Below are 12,158 nucleotides of genomic sequence, written 5' to 3' on the forward strand. Positions count from 1 at the left end.
CTACCTCCACCACTGGGGATCACATTTCCACATGAGATTTGGAGGGGACAAACATCCCAACTATATCACCTGCCAAGTAACATGGGGACATCTAAGGGGGAAGGGGACACAGATAGGGCAGTTGGGGGTGCCACAGACAAATCTCACCCATTCCTGACTGGCCCTACTTGGGACTGGCCTGACCAAAGCCTACCAAACCCCCAGGATGCTGGCCTGTCCCCTGCCAGGCTCTGTGGCCTCTGCTGGCACTGGGATGTCAGACTCACTTGACTCCCTTGATCTTACCTTTCCACTCCCTCACTCTTTCACCATCTCTCTCCATTAATCTCTCCTCCTTTTCATTGCCTCCTTAACTTTTTTTTTGAGACAGGGTCTCACTCAGTTGCCCAAACTGGAGTGCAGTGGTGCTATCTCAGCTCACCGCAACCTCCACCTCCCAGGCTCAGGCGATTCTCCTGCCTCAGCCTCCCAAGTAGCTGGGATTACAGGCCCATGCCACCATGCTCGGTTAGTTTTTGTATTTTTAGTAGAGACAGGGTTTTACCCCGTTGGCCAGGCTGGTCTTGAACTCCTGACCTCAAATGATCCACCCGCCTAGGCCTGCCAAAATGCTGGGATTACAGGCGAGAGCCACTGGGACCGGCCATCTCTTTAACTTTTGATTTTACTCTTGCATTTTCTTTTTCTCACCTTTTTTTTTTCCTCTTTCATTATCTCTCACACTTTATCTTATTCTTCCTCATTTCCTTCCTTCCTTCCTTCCTTCCTTCCTTTCTTCCTTTCTTCCTTCCTTCCTGCCTTCCTCCCTCCCTCCCTCCCTCTTTCTTTTCCTTCCTTCCTTCCTCTCTCTCTCTTTCTCCTTCCTCCCTTCCTTCCTTCCTTCCTTCCTTCCTTCCTTCCTTTCCTTCCTTCCTTCCTTCCTTCCTTCCTTCCTTCCTTCCTTCCTTCCTTCCTTCCTTCTCCTTCTTTCTTTTCTTTTCTTTTCTTTTCTTTCCTTTGCTTTTCTTCTCACTCTGTTGCCCAGGCTGGAGTGGAGTGGCATGATCTTGGCTCACTGCAACTTCCACCTTCGGAATTGGAGCGATTTCCTACCTCAGACTCCCGAATACCTGGGATTAGAGGCGCACACCACCACACCCGGCTAGTTTTTGTATTTTTAGTAGAGAGTGGGTTTCACCATGTTGGCCAGGCTGACTTGAACTCCTGAGCTCAAGTGATCCACCTGCCTCAGCCTCCCAAAGTGCTGGGATTATAGACATGAACCACTGCGCCTGGCCTCTTTCACATTTTCTTTCATGCCGCTTTCATTCTCTTCTACCTCCTCTATCTCACTTTTTTTTAAAACCATGCTCAGTCTGCTAGAAAAATGGTGGTTCTCCATCTACTCAAGCCATTTTGATAGCTTTCAACAGGGAAACATTTTATTCTATGTGGATGCTATGCATTTGATAAGCATACACTCCTTTTCTCGCCTTGTTCCTTCTTTTTTTCATGTCCTATATTTCTTTTCTCTGTGAACCTCTTCTCTCCTTCTCTTTCTACATCTTCCTTTCAGCTGCTTGAACATCTCAATTGTACCACGTTGGCCGATCCTCACTGGTCTGATATTTTATATTAGGTGCGTCTGCTTTAACTATTCCACTTAAAAATTAAACCCATCTGCCCCAAACTGAAAACAGCCTCTCCCCCACCAGGGACAATAAATATTGATGACTTGAGGCATGATTGGCTTTTATGATGTTTGATGACAACTGGTATCAGTTACAGAACTTACATCATTTAATAAAAAAAAAAAGCCCTAGCAGGGATGTTGCATGTCAACGGACATTATTAGATGTCAAAAGAAATGCATGTTCTTCAAGAGCCTGAAATCTAAACAATGTGAGGGGCTGGGGAGGGGTTAGGAGGGGGAAGTTTGGACGGCTTTTATGTGAAGTTAGGAGTATCGTTTCTTCTTGTGTCCACCCTAATTTGTGCCAGTTGAGTTTTCTAGAGCCCTACTGCAGCCACCACCAAAGCCTTCTTCAAGAAATGTTCTTCTTTGATATGATTTGGAAAGCTGAGCTTATTTGATGTCCCTCTCCTTCTCCAACAGGAGACCTCTCGGATGCCTCCATTTGGGAGAAAACTGAATATGTCAAAGGGCACCAGATCTGGGAACCAAAGGGGAGGTGAGAACACTTGGGACCTCTTTATTTTTGTTGTCAGTATAAAATCAGGACTGTCTGGCTCTGAGGTTTAAAGCAAATAAACCAAGATCTGGTACGTGAGCCTACTGTGCTTCCATTTATACCCCAATGTGTTAAGTATAAATAGCATTATTAAGAAGGTGGTTGCCAACATTTCTCAACATTCAATAGTTAAAAAAAGAAGGGTGGAAATATTTTACTGCTATTTTAACTGTATTTATGTGCTTTAGGGAGCTGGATTCTGACTACCTGCTATACTTCCGGAGACTCATTTGGGTATATTTAGAAAGATCATAAATTCTTGTGGTCTTGAGGGTGGTTTGGTGAATTAAACCCCTAGAGACTAGATACTTTTTTTTTTTTTGAAACAGAGCTTTACTCTGTTTTCCAGGCTGGAGTGCAGTGACAGTAACACAGCTCACTGCAGCCTTGACATCCAGGGCTCAAGCGGTCTTCCCAGCTCAGCCCGACAAGTAGCTGCTACTACAGGTGCACACCACCACACCCAGCTAATTTTTGTGTGTGTGTATTTTTGGTAGAGACAGGGTTTCACTATGTTTCCCAGGCAGGCGTCGAACTCCTGAGCTCAAGTGATCTACCCGCCTTGGCCTCCCAAAGTGCTGGGATTACAGACGTGAGCCACCTTGCCCAGCTTAAGACTTTTGTCATTGTAAAGGGTAATATGGCTCCTTCAAGTTCCTAACTGACCCCTCTCCCATCCCCAGTAGTTTATGCTATGGGAGAGTCAGACTCCTTTTCAGTCACTGCAGCTGTGGTCTCCCAAGGAACGTTCTGGAAAAAGAGAGCAGAACTGCAATGGAATGCAGAGATTTCTGCTACTTGATCCTGCATCTGTAAAACAGGGTTACTATTAATATCTATCTTATGGGGTCTTTGTGGAGGTCACAGAACCATTGTTTGTGGAAGTGGTTTGAAAATGGAAAAGGACTAAGAGTTATCTCTGCTGGAGAAGCAGCACGTCACTGGGAGATCACTGGGCTGAGGATGCTACTTAACAGCTGGGGACTTTGGACAAGTTTTTTACACTCTCAGAGCCTCAATTTTACCATCTGGGGAGTGGAAATGATAATACCTCTTAGGCCTCTGGTGCAGATGTAAACTGTCTGCAACTGTTTAGCAAACAGTGAAGTGCCGCATTCTTTCATTCAGAAATGCCCTGCAACATTGACTGCATGCCAGGCAAGCTGCTAGGAGCTGGGGATGGAGAGAGAAATTATCAGAAGAACAGTTCTGACCTTGATGACACCATTCAGCAGCTCTGACCTCAGAACCTGGAGTCACCACCAGGCTATAGGAAAATTTCAGCAATGGTGGAAGGAGGCGGGAGGAGGAAGTTTCAAGGAAAGGTGTGAAAGAGCAACTGGGTTTCCATTGTCCAGGCCATGCAGGGTGGAGAGTGGGGACACTGAGGAGCTGGGAGTCTGTCCTTTATTTGGTGAGTGGTCTGAGGCCAGTGGAGGCACAGGAATGGTGCTGAAGGAAAGGAATGATGCTGGGCTTGGATCAAGTAGGGACACGGAGGCTGGAATGATGTGTTGCAAGACCTGGGATGAGAAGAATGGTGAGAAAAATGCAAGGTTTGTTAGGATTTTTATAGATATTGTGGTTGCGTTCACGTTTACATGATTTGCGCTGTTTTTGTGCAGTGAAGGCTGGAATGAAACGGGAATGCTTGGAAGGTCCTGAGTCCAGGTCCAGACAGGCCCTCTCTGCTTCAGCCTGTTATCCGAATGATCTTAGCCACCAGAGGGAGGGGGCTGGGAGGGCGGACATTGGCGGGATTCTCTCAGGAATGACTTCCCTGTGACTTGTCCAGCAATTCCTCCCTGTAGCCAAACCAGAAATACCACTGAACCTGAGGTATTTGGCATGGGTGATGCATTTTAAATCCTTGAAGGGAAAATAGCTGTAAAATAAAAATGGTTCCCTTAAAAGTTCACTGACTTAGTCCTTGGAGCATGTGTACAGAGGACGGGTCCAACAAGGCTCTCACTTTTTCCAAAGGAGCGTCCCCAAGCTAATTAAGAGCAAGTGCAAACAGATGGGAAGGGCGTATTTCCTAATAGAAATAGGCTCTTCACCACAAACCACCATCAAATTAATAATAATAAAAAAAATCCCCATCTCCCCCTTACTTCTTCTTTTGGAAGTTGTCCCTTCAAGTGAGGTAGGCATGCTGAAGTTGTTTTACTCCAAGGAATTTAAGAGAATCAACATGTTTTCCTTTCCTGGTTGCATCTGTGGTTGAATTGTTTAAAATATTTCACTTCTTAAAGTAACCTCGGTTTGTTATGGTAGATTTTTTTGTTTTTGTTTTTTGGGTTTTTTTCCTTGGAACTTAAAAAAAAAAAAAAAAAAAAAAAGCAGAGAAGACCAGCTCCAGGAAAAGAAACACACACACACACACACACACACACACACACACACACACACACACACAACTTCTAGTTGTCAGAATCGGAATGCTTATCAGTTATGCTGGGAGACAATGAAAACATCAAAAAGCACATACAAGCCATAAAAAATTCAGGTCCTCTGAAGCAATGTGGGACACGCTTGGTTGTGCTCCTCATTTGCATGCCAGTACCCACAGTGCTTTGCAAGCTCCTAGATCTTTCGGAGCAGCCCCAGTGTCTGAGCTCCAGGGAACAAAGCGAAAGGTTGGAGCGTGCTTCTGGGGAGAGAGGGACGTTTGTGTCTGCACAGAAAAGCAAGGCGGGTGTGGGTGAGAGAACTTCTCCCACCGTGGTGATTAGCAGCCAGCCCTTGAGGGCTTAATCACAGGCTTGAGAGCTGTACCTGGCCTTTGTTTTATCGTTCTGTTGCTTTTTTGCCTTCCGCTTCTTCCCTTTCCCCAGAATGCTGCGACGGTGAAGGTAGACTGTGCAGGGAAGAGGAGAAGGACGCCAATCTTTAGAAGTCCTGGCTGTGCTGCTATATCACTTGCCTGGAATTGTAGATTTGTGTGCAGTGTGTGTCTTCTGGCTCTGGTCCTCACCTCAAAGCACCTTGGCCTTTACATCTGTTCCCATGAACAGTCCATGTTTGGTCAATGTGAAGGACTTAGAGGTGCCATCGTGCCCTGCTGCTGGGGGCAGGGGTTCCCCTCAACCTTGCCACTGGGGCAGCCTCTGACCTCACTCTTCCCGCCCACACACATTGCCTTTCCCTCCAAACCTTGCTCTTCAAAGAGTCCAGCCGAGCCATTGTCTGGATGGTCCAAATTCTCGAGGTGGCTTGGGGATACAGGACTCAAACTAAGAGCTGGGGGAGGAGAGAAGTAAATTTGTCTCCTGACTGGGCCCCCTCAGCCTTCTGGGTGTATCACATACCACCCTCATCTCACCTGCCCTTTCCAAGCCTGTCCTGTGGGGTCAGGAGCTACAGAGGGGTTGGTGACTATTACACAACTTGATTTTAACAAGACCAACCATTCTGGGGCATTACAAAATACATAAAAAATAAAAGTAAAGCTCAATCTTTGAGGTTGCTACCTGGAAGGTTTTTCTCTGGGTTTGTACTTTGATTTTGAGCTGTACTTTTCTCAATGCTGTAAAAGAGTTCTTAGGCTAGATTAATTTAGCAGTAGGAAAATCTGGGCAGAAGAGTTAATGTGTATACATGTCAGCTCTCAACCTACCCCCTGAAACTCCCAGCTTCAGAGGTAAGATAAAAGTCTGCCCCTACCCAGAATTTAGAAGCAGGCTGCCCTGCAAGCTGGATCCAGCCAACAGATGTGTTTGCTTCAGCCTGTACACACTGTTGTACAGTGTGTTGAATCAGTTTCCAACATTTTTGAATCAGGGGCTTTTATAGCGTTTCTTAAAACATCTGAAAATCTGGTCATCCAGGCCGACATTTCTCAGGAACCACCAGCCAGAGTTTCATAGATAGTTCCCCCTACGTGGTAGGGGGTGCGGGGAGGCTGTCTCTTCTCCTGCTGGGCCTGCAGTCTCTGGTCCACCACAGTCCCAAAGGCCTTTGGTCTTAGACTGCCCACTCCACTTCCGGATGTTCCTATCCTGCTCTTGCAGGTCTCTGCACGCTCAACCTCGGCTGGGCTCATAGACAATCCCTGAGTTTTTCCAATTTGTTATCCATAGCATTGGTATAAGGGTGACCAAACCCTCAGCTGTGACAGCTTTTCATAGTGGGGATAGAGAGGAGGCAAGACTGAGGGCCCTGACTCACAAGCCCTCCCAGCTTTTCTGTCCCAAATAAAGCAAATGCATTTTTTCACCTGCTAGAGCCCGAGGGGTTCTCTCTGCCCCCACCTACCTCCTCCTGGAATACATATTTCCTTTCCTCTGATACCTAAAGTATTCTGGGGTGCGGGGTAGGTTGCAAGATTTGGATTTTTAAAAATTCTTTCCCAGATTTGTTGTGTCTAATTTGGGCTGCAAGCGGTTTTTGGTGTCAATGACTAACCACTGTTTGGTCTGCACAGCCATTTCTGTTGAACTTGGATAGCGCTGAAAGCCCAGTTTCCCCAAATAAAGTCTAAATACATTTACACATTTATTCCCACATGCGTCTTTGTGTTTCTGCCTGTCTCCTCACACCTCACACATGTGCGTGGATGGAAATGTCCTGGAGAGAAAAGGGGCAGGTAACTTGAGCTTCTACTGTAAACTTCAGAAGAGAAGAAACATCAGCAAGTTGACCCAGTTGGATGGTAAGAGATAAAGATGCTTCCAAGGAAAGATGTTAGAATGAGAGTTTGGATTGGAATTTGGTTTCTTCCTTGTGATCTAACAGACAAATAATATCACTAGACAGAAAAATGGGACATAAAATAGAGAGTTTGGGAAAATATGTGAAAAAGGTCACTATCGAAATTACCCCTCCCCCCAAATCCAGCTGGGATTATCAAAATCAGAGCTTTTAATAGGTTTAATATTCACCAGTTTCTGAGACAGTTATAACAACAGGGGATGCCGGGCTTTAATAACACAGATGATGATAGTTACCATTTATAGAGTGCTCACTGTGTTCTGGGAACTGGGCTAAGGACTTTTACATATTGACTCCTTTAATCCTTATAACAACTCCATAAAAATGATACCTCACATACCCATTTTACAGACAGGAAAACTGACACTTAACATGATTAAGTAATTTGACCAAAGCCCGAGAGGTGGAAAGGGATAGAGCTGGCATTTAAACCCATGCTGCCCTCCAGCATATCCTGGGCTGGGACAGCAGAATGGTTACCCTCCTTGCCAGTTGGCCGGAGTAAGAATCTGGCAGACAGCCCACCTTGGTCATGACTGGCTTGGGGACTGGCACAGTGGAGAGCCCAAGGGAGACAAATGGCATATTTGGCCCACAATTCCACTGCTAAAAATGACCCTCAGGGATGTGCCATGAGAGACCCAGTGGCTCCTTCTCTCTGATGAAAACTTGGACCTTTGGAGATTAGGCCACTCTAGGCTATTTGATAAAATGGGCCATGGCCTGGGCGATTCAGGTGAATTTTTTTTTTTTTTTTTTTGAGACAGGGTCTCACTCTGTCACCCAGGCTGGAGTGTAGTGGCATGATCTCAGCTCACTGCAACCTCAACCTCCCAGGCTCAAACAATCTCCCCGCCTCAGCCTCCCAAGTAGCTGGGACTGCAGGTGCCTGCTACCAAGCTTGGCTGATTTTTGTATTTTGTGTAAAGACAGAGTTTCACCATGTTGCCCAGGCTGGTCTTGAACTCCTGGGCTGAAGTGATCTGCCCTCCTGGGCCTCCCAAAGTGCTGGGATCACAGACATGAGCCACTGAGTCTGGCCTCAGGGTGATTTTTTCAGCCTAAATACCTGTGGCCAAGCCAGGGGACACTGAATGTGCTCACTGCCTGAGGGTGCTGGGGCATGACTAAGCTGACATGGCCATGCCTAAAGCAAGGCCCGGATGGACAGACGGTTAGAACTGAGAGAAGCCACGTCTTCCGCTGTGTCTTATCTGGAGAGGGTTGGGAGGGTGGAACGGCGGGGAAGCTGAGCTCTGAAATGTGTGACTGGCGACCATCAGTGACCACAGAGTTGGGGCTAGGTGACTATGTGGTGGCTGTCAGATGTGTGCAGTTGCTTAAACAAGCTGAGCTGGGCTGAAGGCTCAGCTTTTATATACCGCTGCCTATGGACACTGAGCACCAAAGGGGGAGCCATTGTGCCAGGGACCATGGGTGAGACCAAGATGGACAGGCAGATTCTCTCTCTCTCTAGCCGCTTACACAATTCCTCTTTGGGGAGCCAGCTCCAGGAGAAACCAAACTTCAGTGAGTGACAGCAAGTCATTCTAACTGGGAGGTGTGTACCCAGGGTCAGGGATCATGTGTATCCATCTTTTCCATACCCCATGTGAATCACAGAGCTGGGCCTTTAGTGGGAGTTAAGTAATTGTTTGTGGATCAATGACTGCTTCAGTAAGTGACTGAATTTTTAGGGGCTTTTGGAACGACTTGTGGGAGAGGAGGAAATTGAGTGTATATTGTATCTGTTAAAATTATACTTGGTGCTAGTAATAGACATCTGAATTAACAGTTGCAATAAATAATTAGAGGTTTACTTTTCTACCATATAACATAACATCTGGAGGTTAAGAATCCATGACAGTATGGCATCTTCATGGCCATCAGGGACCCAGCCTTCTTTTATCTTTCTGCTGTTTGGTCTTAAACTCATGAATTCCAACCCCGAGATTTCCTGATGGTAACAAGATAACTACTGGTACTCCATTGATTACATCCATGTTTTAGGTAGGAAGAAGGAGAATGGGGAGAAGGACAGCCTTTCTAGAAGGTTCCATTGACCTCCACCAACATTTCATTGGCCACTTCTAATTTTGAGGGATATTAGGAAATACCTTCTCTTGTCTGGGCACATTCTCAATCTGAGTAAAATCTTGCTTCTATTAGTAAGGAAGAAGGGAAGAATAAATCGTGGGTAAAAACCTGCAGCCTCTGCTTCGCAAGATTGGGTCTTTATGGAGAAGGAGAAGGAAAGGAATTCAGCAAGGCAATGCTTGTTTCACTCCTGTCCTCTGAGATGCACAGTTTTGGGACATTCTTTATTGTGACCTGATAATGTGGCAAATATAAGGCATCAGTGCCTGGGGCACTTAATTAGTTCCTTCACTATTCAAATCCTCCTGCCAAGGGCTTGGTTAATTGCATTGACTTCTCCTTCATTATTTTCAGCTGTTTAAAGTGCCTCTAAGAACACTCATCTCCTATTTTGTGTAATGAAGCCTCTGGTGAAAAATGGAGTCTGACAGGTATGTGGAAAGAAATGCCCTCCAGGGGTGGGCAGAGCTGGCTGTGTTAGCCAGGCAGGTAGATGGACAAATAGATGGATAAAGTCTTTGGTAAACATGGAGCATTACTCAACAGCAAATTTACCACCTCTTGCTGACTCAAACCAGCTCTTCCAGAATATTTAATGACTTCTGCTAAACAAAACACTAGAGTTTCTCACTTTTTAAAAAGTCTACAAAAATTAAGGCTACTGTGTAAAACGAGTGCCAAATTTCCACTCATATGTTTGTTCAGCTTTCTTTGCTTTTCCCCCAAACCAAAACGAAATAGACGCTATCAATTTTCCCAAGATGGCAACCCAACAGCTAGCCAGGTGTTCTCAGATAAGAAGGGCTCCCTTGACACAAAGAGCTTAACAGGGTTGGGATATTTTCCAGTTTTCTTTTCCCAGGGCTAGGGAAGCTGGATTGAGGTTTCTGAAGAGGAGAAGCAGGACGGCAAAACGGGAACCCATGGGCTGCTTCTGCCTGTTGTTCCTCTTGAAGAACTTGCTGAAGGGGTGGATCCCCTCCTGCTAAAACCACCAGCTTCTACTAGGTGTGCTGGAAATTATCAGTCCTTGAAGGAGGTGAGATTATCCTAAACCCCAAACCTCACCAATATTCCAGTCCCTGGAGAAAGACCTACTGAAAAGAGAATAAATTATTTATGTCATTCATACTAGTAATTTTTACAAACATCTCCCTTTCCAGTTTCACTATAAACTCCATACCAACACAAAGATGTCATTATTGCTCCCTGTTCTAGCCCTTTGCCCAGAACATAAGCAGTGCTCAGTTTGCTTCATGATTATGTAGGTAATACCATTTAGTTTCTTTCTGGAACAGCATCCAACTTGGCTTCTCTCTTACCTTTTGTTGTACTTTGACATATTTTCTCCTAGGCATAGGCATTTTCTTTGTGTGTGTGTGGTTTTTTTTAGTGATTGATGCTCTATTGGATATGAAATTGTGTATGTTTTACCAAGTAGCATTTTAGGATAGTATGTTCCCATCTGTGTTAGTATAGGCTGAGCTGCTGTAACAAAAGAGCCACAAAACACAGAGGTTTAAATAAAATAGAATGTATTTCTCGTCATATGACAACCTTAGGATAGTCCAGGGCAGGCAGACAATTCCGTTCCACAAGGTCATAAGGAGAACAGGCTAGAGGAGCAGCCCTGTCTTCCTTAACATGTAATTTCTGAATCTTGGTCCCAGTGAGTCCTGTACTTTTCATCATTTTCAAGCCAGAGAGAAGAGGGAAAAAGAATAGAAGACAAGCAACTTTCTTATGAAAATAAAATCCAGAAGGCACACATTTCATTTCTGCTCACATCTCATTGGCTAAAACCTAGAACGTGGCTAAAGTTACCTGCAAAGGAGGCTGAAAATGTAGTCTCTAGCTAAGCAATCATATGCCAGAAACTGGCATTTCCAAATACCCAATGGATACTCATCAGGATATATAAATGAGAAGTTAGAATTCCTGGGAATTCTTAGAAATCTCTGAAATAAAAAGTTATCCTTTAAAAAAAAAACTTTTATTTTAGGTTCAGGGATACACGTATAGGTTTGCTATACAGGTAAACTCGTGTTATTCTGAAAAGACTTCCATTTACAGACATCGCTTCTGCCCAGAGCTCCCTGCCACCAGCCATGGTCAACCCCACTGTGTTCTTCAACATTGCTGTTGATAGTGAGTCCTTGGGCTGCATCTCCTTCAAGTTATTTGCACACAAAGTTCTAAAGATGGAAGAAAATGTTTGTGCTCTGAACACTGGAGAGAAAGGATTTGGTGATCAAGGTTCCTGCTTTTACAGAATCATTCCAGGGTGTGTGCCAGGGTGGTGGCTTCACACACCATAATGGCACTGGTGGCAAGTCCCTCTACAGTGAGGAATTTGATGAGGAGAACTTCATCCTGAGGCATACAGCTCCTGGCATCTTGTCCACGGCAAATGCTGGACCCAACACAAATGGTTCCCAGTTTTTCATCTGCACTGCCAAGACTGAGAGGATGGATGACAGCATGTGATCTTTGGCAAGGTGAAAGATGGCATGAGTATTGTGGAAGCCCTGGAACACTCTGGGGCCGGGAATGGTAAGACCAGCAAGAAGATCACAGCTGCTGACTGTGGACAACTGTAATAAATTTGACTGTTTTATCTGAACCATCAGACCTTCCTTCTGTAGCTCAGGAGAGCATGCTTCCACCCCATTTGCTCACAGCATCCTATAATCTTTGTACAGTCCTTTAGGTTCCATATTTTCCTTATCCCTTTCCATGTCTAGCTGGATCGCAGAGTTAAGCTTATAATTACAAAATAAAAACTAAATAACAAAAAGAAAATAAAAGACTTCCAGCAATCTTTATACTCTTAAGTCATTACTATGGATATCTAAAAGAAATTGGTTTAATAAATAAGAAATGCTAAGCTTAGTGAATTTATAAACAACTATAGCCTGAGATTTAAAAAAAAATCAAACACTGGAAAATACCAGTGAACATTTTTGGGTAACATTCAAAGAATGTGACATTCAGATCTCCTAGCAAAGTTAAAGCACTTCACAGAATCACACATTGAAATTGCCAATTAAGGGCGTATTTTGCTTCCCAAACTTGTTATTTCCTAGAACATCACTAGCAGGATTTGAATAAAGTATA

At 44.8% G+C, this 12,158-nt stretch overlaps 1 long non-coding RNA gene across 1 annotated transcript; it reads left to right on the forward strand.

The window, feature by feature from the left end:
* Positions 1-9,889: 9,889 nt before the first annotated feature.
* On the forward strand, positions 9,890-11,848 carry LOC144331027 (uncharacterized). The gene is made up of 2 exons (XR_013397862.1): positions 9,890-10,080; positions 11,115-11,848. It is a non-coding gene; the product is annotated as an uncharacterized LOC144331027 (long non-coding RNA).
* The last annotated feature ends 310 nt before the right edge of the window (positions 11,849-12,158 follow it).

This window comes from Macaca mulatta, chromosome 9 (assembly GCF_049350105.2).
Source record: "Macaca mulatta isolate MMU2019108-1 chromosome 9, T2T-MMU8v2.0, whole genome shotgun sequence".
Taxonomy (NCBI): domain Eukaryota; kingdom Metazoa; phylum Chordata; class Mammalia; order Primates; family Cercopithecidae; genus Macaca; species Macaca mulatta.